General features: G+C 44.4%; 1 long non-coding RNA gene across 1 annotated transcript; it reads right to left on the reverse strand.

Annotated features, from left to right (window-relative positions):
* Positions 1 to 288: 288 nt before the first annotated feature.
* Positions 289 to 4,048, reverse strand: LOC119738385. The gene is made up of 2 exons (XR_005272448.1): positions 3,937 to 4,048; positions 289 to 1,081 (listed from the first exon to the last, which is right to left on the reverse strand). It is a non-coding gene; the product is annotated as an uncharacterized LOC119738385 (long non-coding RNA).
* Between the last annotated feature and the right edge of the window lie 3,356 nt (positions 4,049 to 7,404).

Below are 7,404 nucleotides of genomic sequence, written 5' to 3' on the forward strand. Positions count from 1 at the left end.
TTATATGTCTATGGCACCAACTTAAAGCCGGTCATTTTCAAACATGGCTGATGCTCAAGTGAACAGAGCAAAGTTTCTTAAGATTTGTGAAGAAAAGTTCCCGTTGACTAATTCAACGAGCAAAACAATCCACAGGGACAAGGGTAGGAAAGTTATAGACTACCTCATCAATGGTACAAAGGGCAGCAATGCAATGCCCTACTGGGTAAAGAGAAGGAAGCTCAGCGTTCAGCAGTTCCCAAGCCTGGCAAAGTTATAGACTACCTCATCAATGGCACAAAGGGCAGCAATGCAATGCCCTACTGGGTAAAGAGAAGGAAGCTCAGCGTTCAGCAGTTCCCAAGCCTGGCAAAGTTATAGACTACCTCATCAATGGTACAAAGGGCAGCAATGCAATGCCCTACTGGGTAAAGAGAAGGAAACTCAGTGTTCAGCAGTTCCCAAGCCTGGGATTACACGATGTGCTCTGTCAGGAAATCCATGAGGTAAGAAAACAAACGATGGGGTTTTATTATATGTCTATGGCGCCAACTTGAAGCCGGTCATTTTCAAACATGGCTGATGCTCAGGTGAACAGAGCAAAGTTTCTTAAGTTTTGTGAAGAAAAGTTCCCGTTGACTAATTCAACGAGCAAAACAATCCACAGGAACAAGGGTAGGAAAGTTATAGACTACCTCATCAATGGTACAAAGGGCAGCAATTATGCAATGCCCTACTGGGTAAAGAGAAGGAAGCTCAGCGTTCAGCAGTTCCCAAGCCTGGCAAAGTTATAGACTACCTCATCAATGGTACAAAGGGCAGCAATGCAATGCCCTACTGGGTAAAGAGAAGGAAGCTCAGCGTTCAGCAGTTCCCAAGCCTGGCAAAGTTATAGACTACCTCATCAATGGTACAAAGGGCAGCAATGCAATGCCCTACTGGGTAAAGAGAAGGAAGCTCAGCGTTCAGCAGTTCCCAAGCCTGGCAAAGTTATAGACTACCTCATCAATGGTACAAAGGGCAGCAATGCAATGTCCTACTGGGTAAAGAGAAGGAAGCTCAGCGTTCAGCAGTTCCCAAGCCTGGCAAAGTTATAGACTACCTCATCAATGGTACAAAGGGCAGCAATGCAATGACCTACTGGGTAAAGAGAAGGAAGCTCAGCAGTTCCCAATCCTGGGACTGCACGCTGTGCTCTGTCAGGAAATCAATGAGGAAAGAAAAACAGAACTGAAAAATGTAGGCCAAGTTTTAGTACATGTACGTGTGTAGTAAGTGGCCTTTTTGGAGGTGTTTTATGGTAACACCTCAGTCGTGTGTCTCCCTTGATACAAAGTTACAACTTACACAGTCATTAGTGATTGCCAAAGTATTGTATAACTCCACTACGCTGACCTTCAAGGCAGCTGACCTGAAGCGCTACGATGCTTTTGGCAGGACGATATGGCGAACCCTGCTGGGCATGAAGTGGTCAGACTGTATCTCAAACGAAAGACTGGCAGAGATGATTGGCAGATGCTGGTGTCTTACAGGTGATGAGGTGTTAGAGCGGAAGGCTATGTGGTGCGCTCATTTGATGAGACAAGGAGGTCTGCCCTGCGCAGTTATAGGCGGTTTGCCTACGGGTACGAGGTGTGGCAGAGGTCGCCCTAAGCTGCGCTGGGTAGACAATGTGACGAAGTGGAGTGGCAGAAGTGTAGAAGAGCTGATAATAGCGGCGATTGAAAGAGAACAGGTGATGGTGGCGACCCAAGGGATACGCCCCCATTACAATCTGAGGACGAGGCGGCCACGGATGCAAGTCTATGCCGAATGATGATGACCTCGGTCATGTCGGTGGTCGGGTTTTAGTGACGTGACCACGTGCGCGTTTGTAATGTATCGTATCTGCATATATATTTTTTTTCTGAAAAAGTAAGTCCTCCTTTTACTTAAGCTTTAACTAGTGCAGGGCCCGTCGAAAATGTGCCTGTTAGGAAGGGGCACACGATTCAATGGTGTTGTTTTCACATGTTGAACGCACAGGTTTAAGTATCCATCGTTGATAATGGAATAGTCCCCCCAGTGGAGGTCAGCTATCTCTATCTCTAGTTGAAAATTTGCCTGTCCGGGAGCTGGTATTGGTTGCATGCTTGCAGAGTTTTTGAGAACTGCTCGTGCCAAGTTTGAAGTTGTTTGGGCGATTGGTTCTTGAAAAAGTTGCAAAATAGCGCAGATATTCACCCCTACTTGACAATGGTATTGCCCTGCAGTAAGGTTGCTCAGTTCACTGCAAAAATAATGTGCCCGTGTAGCCACCAGTTGTACGTGTACATTACATATACATGTACAGGGTATGCAGTGCTATTCATCCATGGTATCGCCGTACAATGCACGTGCGCATGCCCGTCCTTTTTCCATTGTTGCGTCATATTGAGCACGCGCGCTTTAGCTTTACATGACGTAAACAGGCGGGGTTTCCACCCATGTGCTTGTAAATTGCAACTACTGGTATACATGTATAGGCCATTAGCCTTGGGGTTTGGCGGGTATCAAATCAGGGAATAAATTATTTCAGTGCTCATGTGCAAGTATACTGCCCCTCGAGTGGTAACAAGCAGTTTGGTAAAAAACATATGTAAAGCTACTTGAATGCTCAGGGGATGACAAAACTAGCTGGAAGAGGTGGGCGAGACAGAAACTTACACAGAAGAAAACAGTACAAGAAGATGAGAAGTCATCTTACAAAGACCAAGAGGTTGTCCGAAGAGTTCTGAACAATAAATCTGGAACTATCAAGGAGATGTGTGATGAACTGATTGAAGATGCGCTCCATCCAGTTCTTGGGGTAAACATTTGCCAGCATTTGTTTACAGCTCAGTGGAAACATGACCAGTACAGAAACCTGAAAGAACATTTGGATGACAACACTGTCCTCATGGCACTGGACTTGGGGGAAATGTTTCCACCCAATTCCGAGAAGAGATCAAGAGTAAGAAACAAATATCTGTACACCCAATTGTGGCATACTACAAACAAGGGTCAGATGTTGTACGGGATGCAATGATTATGTTATCTGATAATTAACCTCCAGCATGACCACAATGCTGTGCAAACATTTCTGGAAAAAAACTAATCAATATCTGACATCTGATCTGACACACGACAAACAACTCCCATTACTGAGAGAGATTCATTTCACTGATGGTGCAGCATCTCCATACAAAGGGAGGGACCATAGCTAGTTGTCTATAGAGGCTTTCAGATGTATACCTTCCGAATCCAGCAGAAGCGGGGAGGACCTATGAAAGTGGTCCATTCTGGCAGACTTAAACAGTACCAGGGAAAAGTTGGTGCCCTGGCTGTACACTCCCAAAAACTGTGTGGTGTAGAGCCAAATCCTCAGGTGAGGGATTCCAGGGAGTTGGAGAGGATGGAGAGGATGAAAGGAATCTAGCTCACACAGACATGACAGAGAGGAGAGAATAGGTGCAGGACAAAGAATGTGTCCCTGAAAGAGAAAATAATGATGCAGAGGTGCATGAACCACCAGAGCTTCGTGATGAGAATAAAAATCATGATTGTTGTACAGTCCAAACCATCAGAGTCACCTCTAAGGAAAAACCTGTGGAAAAAGCAAGCCTGTGCTTCTTCTGGCCCCTTTAGCCTTTAGTCAAGGTCCACGTGACCCAGACACGTGACAGGTCCTGTATTTGTAGTGTATTGTATAATGATACATGTTTGTAGTCATTATTTATTGTATGCAGGGCCCCAATGGAAACCAGTTTTAAACTGTTTGTGCATACCCTGGGTAAAGAAATGAAATAAATATAATAAAATAGCCGGTCGTTTTCAAACATGGCTGATGCTCAGGTGAACAGAGCAAAGTTTTTAAAGTTTTGTGATGAAAAGTTTCTGTTGACTAATTCAACGAGCAAAACAATCCACAGGGACAAGGGTAGGAAAGTTATAGACTACCTCATCAATGGTACAAAGGGCAGCAATGCAATGCCCTACTGGGTAAAGAGAAGGAAGCTCAGCGTTCAGCAGTTCCCAAGCTCGGGACTGCACGATGTGCTCTGTCAGGAAATCAATGAGGTAAGAAAAAACAAACGATGGGGTAGCCCATGCCTAAAACAGAACTAAAACTGTAGGCCAAGTATTAGTACGTGTACCGGTAGTATAGTGGCCCTTTTGGAGGTGTTTTATGGTAACACCTCAGTCATGTCGGTGGTGGGTTTTAGTGACGTTTTAGCTTTACATGACGGTTTTAGCTTTACATGACGTAAACAGGCGGGGTTTCCTCCCATGTGCTTGTAAATTGCAACTACTGGTATACATGTATAGGCCATTAGCCTTGGGGTTTGGCGGGTATCAAATCAGGGAATAAATTATTTCAGTGCTCATGTGCAAGTATACTGCCCCTAGAGTGGTAACAAGAATTTTGGTAAAAAAACATATGTAAAGCTACTTGAATGCTCAGGGGATGACAAAACTAGCTGGAAGAGGTGGGCGAGACAGAAACTTACGCAGAAGAAAACAGTACAAGAAGATGAGAAGTCATCTTACAAAGACCAAGAGGTTGTCCGAAGAGTTCTGATCAATAAATCTGGAACTATCAAGGAGATGTGTGATGAACTGATTGAAGATGTGGTCCATCCAGTTCTTGGGGTAAACATTTGCCAGCATTTGTTTACAGCTCAGTGGAAACATGACCAGTACAGAAACCTGAAAGAACATGTGGATGGCAACATGCACTGTCCTCATGGCACTGGACTTGGGGGAAATGTTTCCACCCAATTCCGAGAAGAGATCAAGAGTAAGAGACAAATATCTGTACACCCAATTGTGGCATACTACAAACAAGGGTCAGATGTTGTACGGGATGCAATGATCATGTTATCTGATAATTAACCTCCAGCATGACCACAATGCTGTGCAAACATTTCTGGAAAAAAACTAATCAAAATCTGACACACGACAAACAACTCCCATTACTGAGAGAGATTCATTTCACTGATGGTGCAGCATCTCCATACAAAGGGAGGGACCATAGCTAGTTGTCTATAGAGGCTTTCAGATGTATACCTTCCGAATCCAGCAGAAGTGGGGAGGACCTATGAAAGTGGTCCATTCTGGCAGACTTAAACAGTATCAGGGAAAAGTTGGTGCCCTGGCTGTACACTCCCAAAAACTGAGTGGTGTAGAGCCAAATCCTCAGGTGAGGGATTCCAGGGAGTTGGAGAGGATGAAAGGAATCTAGCTCACACAGACATGACAGAGAGGAGAGAATAGGTGCAGGACAAAGAATGTGTCCCTGAAAGAGAAAATAATGATGCAGAGTTGCAAGAACCACCAGAGCTTCGTGATGAGAATAAAAATCACGATTGTGGTACAGTCCAAACCATCAGAGTCACCTCTGAGGAAAAACCTGTGGAAAAAGCAAGCCTGTGCTTCTTCTGGCCCCTTTAGCCTTTAGTCAAGGCCCGTGTGACCTGGACACGTGACACGTCCTGGACGCTGGCACGGAAAATAGTCTAACCCATGAGTGGCACTTATGTTTTTCTTTACATTTGTCTACCAATTTGATAGACAAATTTCATGCATAATGCATTGCAGTGACCAATGAAAACGAAGAATTACTTACAGCTGTTTAGACGATGTGACATAACACAGGCTCTCAAAAAAATTCCGACCAAAGCAAGATGGTGACTTCCAGCAATATACTGTCAGAAGCGATACCATCAATGACAATTTATTCCAGGAAAGTTTCAATTTCGCTGCCTCCAAACTGAACATTTCGGGGAAATTCAAACCTCAACAACGGCATGCATACAAGTGTGTTGGAAGGTAGAGATCTGTTCACAAACATGCCAACGGGTTTCGGAAAAAGCTTCATTTTTCAAGCCGTGCCGTTGTGTCACAATTTTGTTCAGCAGCAGCACAGTACTGACGAAGAACCATCGGGGACAGGTAGGCCTGCTGGAGCATGTCATTCGGCTGTGAGTGTTGTGATATCTCCACCATGAAGGCTAGGCCCCTCAGACATGAATTTTAGTGGTTGCCCAGAAGGGGCACTGAATGTATGTGCTACTGATACATGTTTCAATTCAAGATATTAATGGAAGGCACTCATAGGAGAGGGACATCTGTTGTGGGGACGAATGCCCTCTGTGAACTCCCACCCTCTTTGCCTCCATTGCATAACTCAAAATGTTATAGAATCACAGGTCGAGGATCAAGACAAACACATGTCAATGACAGCAGTCAATGGCCTCGGTGTCACTGGGAACTGAGTTGTAAGGTTGACAGACCTTCACAGGGATCAGAATTACTGCGTGTACACAGACAGGTTTTACACCTCAGTAAAACTGACAGAATTCTTGCTAACGCATGGAATACGACTGTGTGGCACAGCCATGACAAATAGAGTGTCTTTTCCTAAAATTCTAAAACAACGCAGTCAGGAACTAACGGAAGGGGAATCAGTGCTATTATTCAATGGAAAGGTAGCAGCTCTTGTCTGGAAGGATAAGAAGCCAGTGTATTTCGTCACGTCAATTTATGTGGATTCTCCAGGGACAACAGTGCAAAGGTATGATGCCAAAGAACACAGAAAGATCCCAGTCAACTGTCCCAAAGCTGTGAAGTCGTATAATGCAAACATGGGTGGAGCACTTGAATGGTCAAATGACAAGGCTGCACAAGTGCCGTCGCCATATTACAAATGGCCAAGAAGACTGCTCATGAAATTCTTCATGTGGGCAGCCTACAACAGCTACATCCTGATGGACTATTACAAGCCACACTACACACATCACCACAGAGTTTACACTTTCCACTTCTTTCTGGAAAAACTCTGTCTGGAACTGGTAAAGAAATGGAAGAAATATAAATAAATAAAGCCGGTCGTTTTCAAACATGGCTGATGCTCAGGTGAACAGAGCAAAGTTTCTTAAGTTTTGTGAAGAAAAGTTCCCGTTGACTAATTCAACGAGCAAAACAATCCACAGGGACAAGGGTAGGAAAGTTATAGACTACCTCATCAATGGTACAAAGGGCAGCAATTATGCAATGCCCTACTGGGTAAAGAGAAGGAAGCTCAGCGTTCAGCAGTTCCCAAGCTCGGGACTGCACGATGTGCTCTGTCAGGAAATCAATGAGGTAAGAAAAACAAACGATGGGGTAGCCTATGCCTAAAACAGAACTGAAACTGTAGGCCAAGTATTAGTACGTGTAGTATAATGTGGCCCTTTTGAAGGTGTTTTATGGTAACACCTCGGTCATGTTGGTGGTGGGTTTTAGTGACGTGACAACGTGCGCATTTGTAATGTATCGTATCTGCATACATGTATATTTTTTTTTCTGAAAAAGTAAGTCCTCCTTTTACTTTAGCAGTAACTAGGGCAGGGCCCGTCGAAAATGTGCCTGTTCGGAAGGGGCACA

The sequence above is a fragment of the Patiria miniata genome, unplaced genomic scaffold, assembly GCF_015706575.1.
Source record: "Patiria miniata isolate m_02_andy unplaced genomic scaffold, ASM1570657v1 HiC_scaffold_3, whole genome shotgun sequence".
NCBI lineage: Eukaryota > Metazoa > Echinodermata > Asteroidea > Valvatida > Asterinidae > Patiria > Patiria miniata.